Source organism: Mesocricetus auratus, unplaced genomic scaffold (genome assembly GCF_017639785.1).
Source record: "Mesocricetus auratus isolate SY011 unplaced genomic scaffold, BCM_Maur_2.0 contig_10869_pilon_obj, whole genome shotgun sequence".
NCBI classification, from domain to species: Eukaryota; Metazoa; Chordata; class Mammalia; order Rodentia; family Cricetidae; genus Mesocricetus; species Mesocricetus auratus.
In genome coordinates this window covers 1-10,699 of record NW_024429496.1, presented here as the reverse complement: position 1 = coordinate 10,699, position 10,699 = coordinate 1, and the positions used below count along the sequence as shown (strand labels likewise).

Below are 10,699 nucleotides of genomic sequence, written 5' to 3'. Positions count from 1 at the left end.
CAAGGAGGAACTCTTGGACCCAAGACTGACAGCTTGGATGCCAGCGTGGGACTGATCCAGACACCCTGAGTGTGAGAGTCAGTGAGGAGGCCTGGGCAACCTATGGGGCCCTGGGCAGTAGATCAGTGTTTATCTCTGGCTTACAAATGGACTTTGTGTGTCCATAACACAAAGAGGGATGCTCTCTCAGCCTGGACTCTTAGGGGAGTGCCTGAACCCTGCCATGAGTGAAATGACAGACTCTAGATATCCCCTATGTGGAAGGAAGTGGGGATAGGGTGGGAGGTTGGGGGGTTAGTGGGGAGGATGCGGGAGGAGGGGTGGGAGAGGGAACTGGGATTGACATGTGAAGCAAGCTATTTAAAATTAAAGTAATAAAAAGAGTTAAAAATACCAAAATCTGTAGTCTAGAACTGGAGAGATGGTTCAGTAACTAAAAGTGTGCAATGCTGTTTCACAGGACCCAAGTTCAGTTCCTAGTGGCCAGGTCAGGAGGCTCAGTCTCCTGTAGCTCCAGCTCCTGGGGATCCTAACTCCTGGACTCCACAGGCACCTGCACTCATGACACAGACTTACACAAATAAAAATAAAATAAATCTTTAAAAAAAGGTACAAGGTATCTGTCTAAGTGTGTCCTAGGTTGGAGAAGACTATGGTGTAACTAAGGACCATGAATGCTAATGAGGTGCATGCACATGGGAGCCCTGGATGGAGACAAAAGCATAGGAGGGTGAGGGTGTGTTCTCACCCATGTCTTGCAAAGTTGGCCTAGTACTTCATCATCCTCTTGTTCAGTAGCTTCTCCTCCTCAGTGAAGTCAACTGCAGACAGAAGGAGAGAAGGGTCCAAGTCCTACCCACTTCATGCAGGTGCAACTCATTCTCTACTACAGCAACCAAGCCTGAACCTGAACCCTAGGCCTAGTGTGAACTCTCTTCCTCAGCCAGTGTCCATCCAAGACTCTACGTGAATTCTGTCTGGTTCACTCCTACCCCAGTGTGCTCTATTTCCTTCTAGTACAGTTTAAACTAGGAAACGTTTATATTCTAACCCTGGTTGTTTTTGCAGTCTTGTTTTGATTTTTGGATTTTTTTGTAGAACTTAGAAGTGGTGAACACTTGATCCCACCTCTGAGAATGTTGGCTTTTTCAACTGGACTGAGAGCTCAGTAATCCCTCAGGATCTCATTTGGGGCTCCATTCAGCCCCAAGGAAAACAAGGAGAACTCACGTTTCATGCCCCAAAGGTAGGAGCCAAGACAAAGGGAAAGTGATCACCATGGTCAGCCCTCACGTGTGATGGCCTGACAGGCTTGATGTAGCTTGGCTGGTGCTGGAACTCATAGAAGTAGACAGGAGCATGGGAACCTGGGAATGACGACACTTGTTGACATTATTTTCTCTCATATGGACTTTTTCCCTTTAAGCCTAGGTTACAAAAAAACTAGATCTAAAGTTCTCAAGAATCACAGTTGAGTGGTGAAGTCCAGCCTGGAGAATTGACTATGGAAATCCTTTTCTTAAACAGTAACCCTGGCATTCCCAGATGACTCATTTTGACAGGACACCAAGTGTAACTAACATGTTTTTCCCTGTGAACCTGGATAAGATGACACGTTTTTTACACTAGACATAAGTATTTACTGAGAAAAGTGTCCTCAGGTGCCTGGTGTTAGAGACCTAATGAAGACATGGATCAGGCCTGAACACTACAGTGCTCATCTAGGACCCAAATCCCCAAGATTACCACACTGTTTGTCTTATTAAAGATGTACTCACACTGAAAATTTGCTACTTGGAGTGCAGGGATAGCAAACATGAAGTCCCCCATCATGTCCCTGAACTGTGCTTAGAGGGTTTGGGGGTCCTCAATGTACCCCATGTATTCTTCCATTAACAGATCACCACATTCAGGAGGCAGCATCTACACCAAGGCAAGCAGGAAGAGTGATATAGGGTAGGCCCTTGGATAGTTAGGCAGAGACATCCTAGTAAAGAATATGGCCAGGGGTGAGACAAAGTATAGGGGGAAATGTACAAGCTTTGGGTGAGCCCACACAGAAACCCACACATACATAGCCTCTTTATTTCTGAGCATGCTGTCCAAGAAGAATATATGGGAACCCTTTCTATTAGGATGGGATTCGAATCTCTTACCATGTGTGCTGCTCTGCTCTTCAGAAAAGCTGGCAGGGTCTCTCTGGTTATGTTCTTTATGACATGATCAAGGCCCATGTACTGGGAAGTAGAGGACAGTCTTAAAAAATTTTAGGATGGGTTGGATCTAGATCAAAGTACTTCTGAGTTCCCACTACCCAACCTTTGAGTGTAGACTCCCAGAGACTTAGAACTAGGTCTTACCAAGGGCACTGCCCAGCCATACTCATCACTGTCTACACCAATGATGCTGGGGACAGGGTGAAAATCCACAGAGGCCAATAGATCCAAAGGGTGCCCAGGTAGGAACATCCCATCCACCACAGCAGGGATCATAGTGAAGACCTATAGGGCATTAAGTGTCAATGCTGAAGACCAATCACATAAATATTGTGATACCCACTGCATATCCACCCTATTTTCCCATTTCCTACTTTTTTCTCAGGATGCTATGCTAACTGTAGAAGAAACTGATATCAAAATTAGCTTAGCTTGTTATTTCTGCACACAGTACTAAAAGGACACTAAAACATTTACTAGTTCGAATAGTAAGTACTGACAATCCCACATCCTGTTGATCAAGTCCGACAAGCCACACAATTCTCCCAACCTAGTTGATAGCCAGAATCTCTTCTTCAGTCTTGTCTCGTAGACAGTGTACCAGGGCTTATGAGTCCTTGGCCTCACATCCTGACAGTTTGGCCACTGTCTATAAACAAAAAAGTCACCAGTTGGCTCACCCCTCCCAGCAGGGAGCACAGTTTCCTTGATTCTAAGAAGATGTCATTGCCTATAAATATGACATCCTACTGTTTGTTGTGTATGAAAGGACTTTACATGGAACTATTCACATGTTTTTGTGGCTCAGAGGTTACAGCCGGGAAAGGGACCATTCTATTTGTGTATTTGTTTTCTTACTGTTGTTTTTATTGGTGTGAGTGTGTGTGTGTGTGTGTGTGTGTGTGTGTGGTGTTCATATGTGACAATAGGTATGGTGTATCATATTTTGCCCATGAAGGTTAGAGAATACTCCCTGATTTCACTTTTTCTTACCCCATGTTTGCATTTGTCTATACCAGTTAATTGGACTATGAATTTCTAAAGATTCTACTGTCTCTACTTCCCATCTCACAGTATGTGCACTGGGCTTATTGAACACACATTACCATCTCTAGAATTATAAGGGGTCTGGGGATTTGAACTTGGGACCTCACACTTACACAGAAAGCATGCCTACCAGCTGACTCTTTCCCTCAACTCATGAGTTCTGGCTAGATTTTTTTCGTCAACCTGACACAAGCCAGGGTGATCTTGATAGAGGGTCCTCAACTGAGAAAATGCCACTATCAGATTGGCTCACAGACAAGTCCTGCATGGTGGGTAGTGCAACACATGGGCAAGTGTCCTGGGACGTATGATGATGGGGGAAGTCCTTCTGTGTATATGTCTCTCTTTGGTTAATGAATAAAGCACTGTTGGCCAATAGGGAAGCAAGATCGGTGGGACTAGGAGTAGAGGAGGATTCTGGGAAACAGGCACAGAGTCACCATGTAGGACATGGGAGAAGTGAGAGGTCTGGACCCTTTCTCCAGTAAGAGAAGATCATGTGGAAATACTTAGATTAACAGTTATGGGTTAATAATTAAGTCAGAGCTAGCTGATAAGAAATCAAAGCAAACAGCCAACAGCTTCATAATTAATATAGTGTCTCGTGTTATTTGAGGGCTGAGATAGCAGCAGGACCCAAGTGGCTGACTACACGTTACTGTATAAGAAAGCAAACCAAAGAATCCATCAATAACAATTCAGTAAGAAGTGTTCCTCCCTGGCCTCTGCTTGAGTTCTGGTCTCCAGAGACCTGCCTGAGTGCTTACTCTAATATCCCTTCAAGATGGAGTATAAACAGGAACCTGAAGTCAACCTTTGCCTCCATAAGTAGCTTCTGGTCATGATCTTTATCACTGGGAAACCATGTGTATGAGTTTGGCTAATGGTGGTAGCCACTGGACACAGTTTTTCTGCTATATAACATACTCAGCATACATAAGACAGAGGGATGGTGTTCCTAAATTTTATGCATTTCAGAAATTATATGGAAAGATGCTATCTCATGATTCTTGTTTTCTCTGCTTCATGGGTTAACAGAGTACCAGAAGCAAGGATTGAAGCATCAAAGTAGTGTCTGATGCTGTTGAGGACACTCACTGTGTAGACCACCTCAGACTTCTCAGAGATAAGGTCAGGCAGCAGGGCCACTCCACTCTGCATAATGGCTCCATGGAAGAGTCCTTTGGACATGGGGGACACAACAAGTGAAGACACACTTTTTCCACCTGCTGACACTCCAAAAATAGTGACCCAGCCAGGGTTGCCTCTGAAGTAGGCAACATTCTGCTGGACCCACTGTAGAGCAGCCACTTGGTCCAAGTAGCCCCAGTTGCCTCTGGCATGCTTGTCTCCAGTGCTGTGAAGTGGCAGGAATAGAAATTACAGGTCTGTCCATGTTCTACTTCTAATCCATTGTCCATTAGAGACCAATAATTACCTGAAGAAGCCAAGAACACCCAAGCAATACTGGATAGCAACCATTACTATATTCTCAGTAGCTGCCAGTTTGGATCCATCATTCATGGAAGCCATTCCTGCAACCAGTGCACCACCATGGATCCATACCATCACCTGGTGATATCAACACACATGCCAGGAGGCCCATACCCAGGCCAAAGTCAACTGGACTGCCTATTATATTATCAACTGCTTTTTCTCTGTGCAGGTCAACTTACACGTAGTTCTTCCCATGATTTCTGGACATGGTTCACAGATGGGGTACTCTTGGCCTATATCCATATTTTCCTTTACTCTTGCCACTAGGAAATCTTGCATGGATTAATGACTCTGGATCTCAAGTAATATCATCATCACTCTGAGATCCATTAAAGTAGAGCAGAAGGAGTGTCTCCATGAGTGTCTTTCCTGGTTGCTAATCAGAAGGGACATTAGATCCCATTGGCACAAATGATAACCTGCAGCTAGAATTTTGAGGGATGCCAATATGCAGCCCCTGAGTATCTTCCAGAGTGATTCTGCCAGACACATTTGATATAAGAATTCCTGGTTTAACCAAAGACCTGAGCCTCTTACCTCAGAGCTCAAGGGCTCTGAGTCACTCACCCAGGTTTAAGCAGCTCACCATGGCTGAGATGACCTTCTTGAATGCAATAAGGTAAGACAACTAATCAGTGTCTAAACTACAGTGGATCTCTGAATTACTTTTTTCCTTCCAATCTTCCAGATAAATAAACATCCTCTTCCCCAGCTTACCACAGTCTGACACTCACAGGTAAGTCAGAACCTTCATGGGCACGAGCTGGTGTGTAGATGTTGAGGTACAGGCAGTCCTCAGACATAGATGTTGGGTGTCTGATCAGATTCATCTTCTTTGCAAACTCTGACTTCATTAAGTCAGTCTGTGGACACCTGGTGACAATGGAAGACAGCTAGTTTGATATATACGATGATGAAACCTAAATCTTTGAATTTTCTCCCAGCCACCTTCAGCTACTACTTTCCATGATGCCCTGCTAACATGATCTCTCTGTAATGCTCCCTCCTAACAAGAGAAAGGTCACCATCTCTGTAGAAATGGGAATGGAGCAGGACTTTTAGGGAGGCCTCTGGTTGGATAGTAACATCCTGTATCAGACTAGTGTATGGAGACTGCTGGCATCCCCTGTGGAAAAGATTGTCTTCCTGTACTGGCATTCATTGTCTCTCTGCTACTTAAATCCTGGTGTGGAGGTTAGTTTTGAGTGCTGATGGGACACAATGTGGAATCACCTGGGAAAAGAACCATAATGAGGTATTGTCTAGATCAGCAGTTTTCAGCCTTCCTAATGCTTCAGTCCTTTAAAACATTTCCTCATGTTGTATTCTCCAAAGATACAATCACTTTGCTGCTCCTGCATAACTCTAATTTTGCTACTATTATGAACAGTAATGTAAATATCTGTTATGCAAAATATCTGATATGTTACCCCTGGGGAGTTGTGACCCAGAGGTTGAGCACCACTGGCCTGGATCCTGTTGATCTGTGAGCATGCGTGTGACAAATTATCTCAATAGTCATTGAGATAGGAATACCTGCTTGTTGCATGAAGCACCATTCCCTGGAGAGGGGCTTCTGAATTATATATGAATGGAAAGAGTAAGTGAAACATTAGCAGGTGTGTCTATGTCTGTAGTGATTGTAAATAAAGCCCATATATCCTGGCTTTAAGTGAAATGTAAAGTACAACCTTTGTGTCTGTCTTTGAGAGAAAGCCCTTTGCTATGTTTGGGGTAACCAGTAGAGGCTGAGAAATAGTTTTGAGACTGTTTAAACCTTGAAGAAATGCTGTTTCTCTGGGGTCTACACTTGGTGCTACGTGAGAGCTTGCAGCTGCACCGACCTTGATCCTAAGACAATCCTGGCAGACCTGGAGTTCTTACGTTTGATTGTGGGTTGTTATACTTAAAATGGTCTGAGGTTTGTGTGGGTTGTATGCTCTCATGGGCAGTAAGAGGAAGATGACTTTGGTAACTGGATTCTTTCCCAACCCCAATAACTTTGTGCCTGTTTGAATAAAGTAACTGGAGTGACCTAGCTGAGTGGCAGTCTTTTCCAAAATGGCTGTACGTCTCACCTCCTTCAGAAAACCAAAGCTTAGCCACTTGGTGAGCTCCTCTCTAACTTTGTACCTGTGAGGCACTATCAAACAATATGTATTCTTCAGACTCTGTTCTTGACTAGGGATGTGATGTAACAGCTCTCTTGGATGTCTGTCTCTGTGGTTTCCACCTATTGTTGGTTATAACCTGGAATTTTGACTCAAATAAAATCTTTTTTCACTTTATTGCTTTTGTCAGGGTATGCTTTAATAGCAAAGGAACACAAAGTAAGATACTCAGCTACTGGGTATTTGTGCCATAAGTGTACTATAGGAATGAATGGACAATACCATAGGGTAGTACCATATTTTTCATCTCAATTCCAGACTCTCAAAGTACCTCTTTCTTCCACAGAGTCTGCAGTGGAAATCATGTGTACCTCTTCCTGAGTCAGTGGCACCTGGACAATGGATGGTCACAGTTACTGTGAAGGATGGCATTAGTCTCTGCTCCTTACTGCAGTATCTGCTGCCAAATCCCTACAGAAGTGAAGCTCTCACCCAGGAGCCTGGCACAGTTGTTCTTCTCTAATCCTTAGCACAGTCATTGAAAAATGCCTGATAGACTGCCCTTAGCACAGACAGAAAACTGTTCTAGAGCTCAGATCAAGGAAGCACTGTACTGTGGTATAGAGCTCAGACCTGAAGTCCCCAGAGTCCCAGAAATTACATGGCTGAGTAGGAGGTCCCATCTCTCACACCACTCCATGGCTCAGGGGGCTCAGGTGGTGCAAATCGCAGTGGTCCTACAGGTGGCTTGGCAAAGGGAATTCCCAGGAAGGTGTGGATACCAGCATTACTGTCTTTCACATGGACAAGGCTTCCTCTTACCTGCCCTGTATGTGTGTTCCGATGGGGTTGGTTGTGTCCTGGCCTATAAGTGGAGAGTAGACATCAGTTGTGACACTTGGAGATTCCTACCTCATAGTCACTGTGGTACATGGGGAAGGTAACCTGGGCCCTCTCAGTATAGCTGTGGCATGTGGAGATGAAGTCTTCTGGATTACCTAGGTCAAGTACCCTTGTCCACTGACCCTCTTCAAAATTGGCAGGGCACTTCTCTAGCCAGCAATGTGACAGGCTCAGAGTCACTTGGATTTAAGAAGGAATTGTTGTCATTATCCAAGGTCAGCAGGAACTCCAGCCACAACCACACACGATAGAGGCACATGTCTCTCTTGTTCCTCTTTCCCTGTTGGATCCTCAGTACATGGTAACATTAGACATCTCTGATGTTCCATGGGCTTTGGTAGGGGCACTAGGAGGCACACAATTTCCATATGTTCCCCCTATCATTCCAATAGCCTCGTCCCTTCCTTGTGCCCCCCCACTAGCTGAGCTGTCTCTGCAGAACCTGGCAGATTTGGCCCTGGTCCATTCTGCTCTCTTAGACAGTCTCACCATGCACACAGAGGGAGAGAAACAGGAACCCACAGACCACAGCATATAGCCATCCATGAAGTCTATCAAGTTGCATGGTTGAATCCCAGGCCTAAGTTTGTGCTGCTACAAGATGGCAATGTCACAATAACAGGAAACAGAGCAGGTAGACCTTGCTCAGGCAGGAATTTATACATTTTGGAGTGTAGGTGTTGAAATTTGGCTGAGCTGGGCAAAGTTCTTATTGCCGGAGAACTGATAAGGCACAAGTCCCAGGGAACCAATTGTCAGTAGACAGGTCAAAAACACCTCTGCCATTTCTCCTCTTTCCCTGGTCTCTTGGATAGACCCAACATGGCATCTGAAGTCCTTCTGGAATGCCAGGATCCCTGTCCTTGAACATGGAATCATGATAGTGACTCCATCTTTATCCTTAACACTCCTTTGTGCTGTCAAGATTCATAGAGCATTGAGTCCCTTGTCAGGGTGGCCTTAGGATCTGCAGGCCCCTTCACTGTTAGCCCATTCTGGTTTCATTGAAAGACCTTGAAATTTTGTGTCCTCTTCCTGTGTGTGCAGCAATTTAATAACACCTTCAGGCCTGAGTAAAGTGTTTCTCAACCTCCCTAATTCTGTGACCCTTTAATACAGTTCCCATTGTTGTGGTGACCCCCAAAGATACAATTATTTTGTTGCTACTTCATAACTACTTTTGTTACTGTTATGAATCACAATATAAATACCTGGTATGGAAGATATATGATATGAAACCACAAAGGTGGTCCTTGCCCACAGGTTGAGAAGCACTGCCCTAGTGGAAATCCCAGGTATCACCCATCCTGCACTCAAAGGAAGGGCTTTCTCTCTGACCAGCTTCTGAGCCCAGCTGAAGTTTATCCTTAATTTTCTATGCCTGTGGTGTTGCAGATTAACATTACAAGAATCATTATTTTGGTGCTGTCCTAGGGCTGGCCTTCAAGGAAACATAAAAGGTAGTATACCCAAAGGATGCATTCTCATACCACAAGGAAATTATCTTAAATGTATTCATAGCAGCATTATTCATAATATCCAGAACCCAGAAACAACCAAATGCCCATCAAAGGAATTATGGATAAAGAAAATGTGGTACATTTACACAACAGAGTACTACACAGTGGTTAAAAAAACAATAGCCTCATGAAATTTGCAGGACAATGGATGGCATTGGGTGAGGAAACCAAGACTTAGAAAGAAAAACACAGTTTGAACTCACTCATAAATGGATATTAGACATAAAGGAAAGGATAACCATCCTATAGTCAATGATCCCAGAGAAGTTAGGTAACAAGGAGAACCCTAAGAAGACACACATTGATCCTACTGAGAAGGGGTAATAGACAAGATATCCTGAGAAAATTGGGAGTGCGGGGAGGGAACGGGGAAGGAGAGGTGGAAGAGAGAAGCGTTGGAAATGGGAGGGTCAAGATGGGGGAAAGGAGGAAAGGACAGAGAGGGAGAAACATGGCCTAAGGAAATTCCCAGGAATCCACAAGGATGACCCCAGCTAACACCCTGAGCAATAGTGGAGAGGGTACATTAACTGCCCTTCACCTGTAATCAGATTGATGACTACCTGAATTTCATCATAGAATCATCACTCAGAAATTGATGGAGGCAGATGCAGAGATCCTCAGCTAAGAAGTCAGATGAGCTTCCAGAGTCCAGTCAAAGAGAGGGAGGGGGAGGGAAGATTATATGAGTAAAGGGGTCAAAACCATTTTGGAGATACCCACAAAAACAATCGAACTTAGCTAGTGAGAGCTCACTGACTCTGGACTGACAGAGGGACAACCCGCATAGGACCAAACTAGTCCGTTTGAATATGGGTTACAGTCGTGTGGCTTGAGCAGTCTGTGGGGCCACTTGCAGTGGGGCCAGGAATTGTCCCTAGTGCTTGAACTGGCTTTTTGGAGTCCATTCTCTTTGGAGGGATAGCTTTCTCAGCCTAGTTATAGGGAAGAGGGCCTTAGTTCTGCCTCAAAGTGATGTGTCAGACCTAGCTGTCTTTCCACAGGAAGCCTTACCCACTCTGAGGAGTGGATGGGGGGTGGGGAGAGCAGAAGGAGGGCATAGGAACTGGGATTGATGTGTAAAATGAGAAGATTGTTTTAAAACAAAAACTGATTAAAATATATTTAAAAAAGCAGTATTCTAGGATGGCACAGGTTTGTCATCTGTAGGTGACTGGGATCATCAGGGTCTAGAAGATGGGGGATTGAGCCCTTTAATGATAGCAAGAAAATGCATTAGGGATCACTGAGGCAGATTGAGCACCTTTTGTCACCTTGGTATAGTGGAATATGTTACAAGAGAAATTTTTAATAGAGGGCCTATAAAAAGTATGGAAACAATAAACTCACAATATAAATTAATAACATTGGAGGTGAAGTAGAATTATTGAATCAAAAGGAACTT

General features: G+C 44.3%; 1 pseudogene; it reads right to left on the bottom strand.

Moving 5' to 3' along the window:
- Positions 1-748: 748 nt before the first annotated feature.
- On the bottom strand, positions 749-7,736 carry LOC121137986 (annotated as a pseudogene).
- Positions 7,737-10,699: the final 2,963 nt, after the last annotated feature.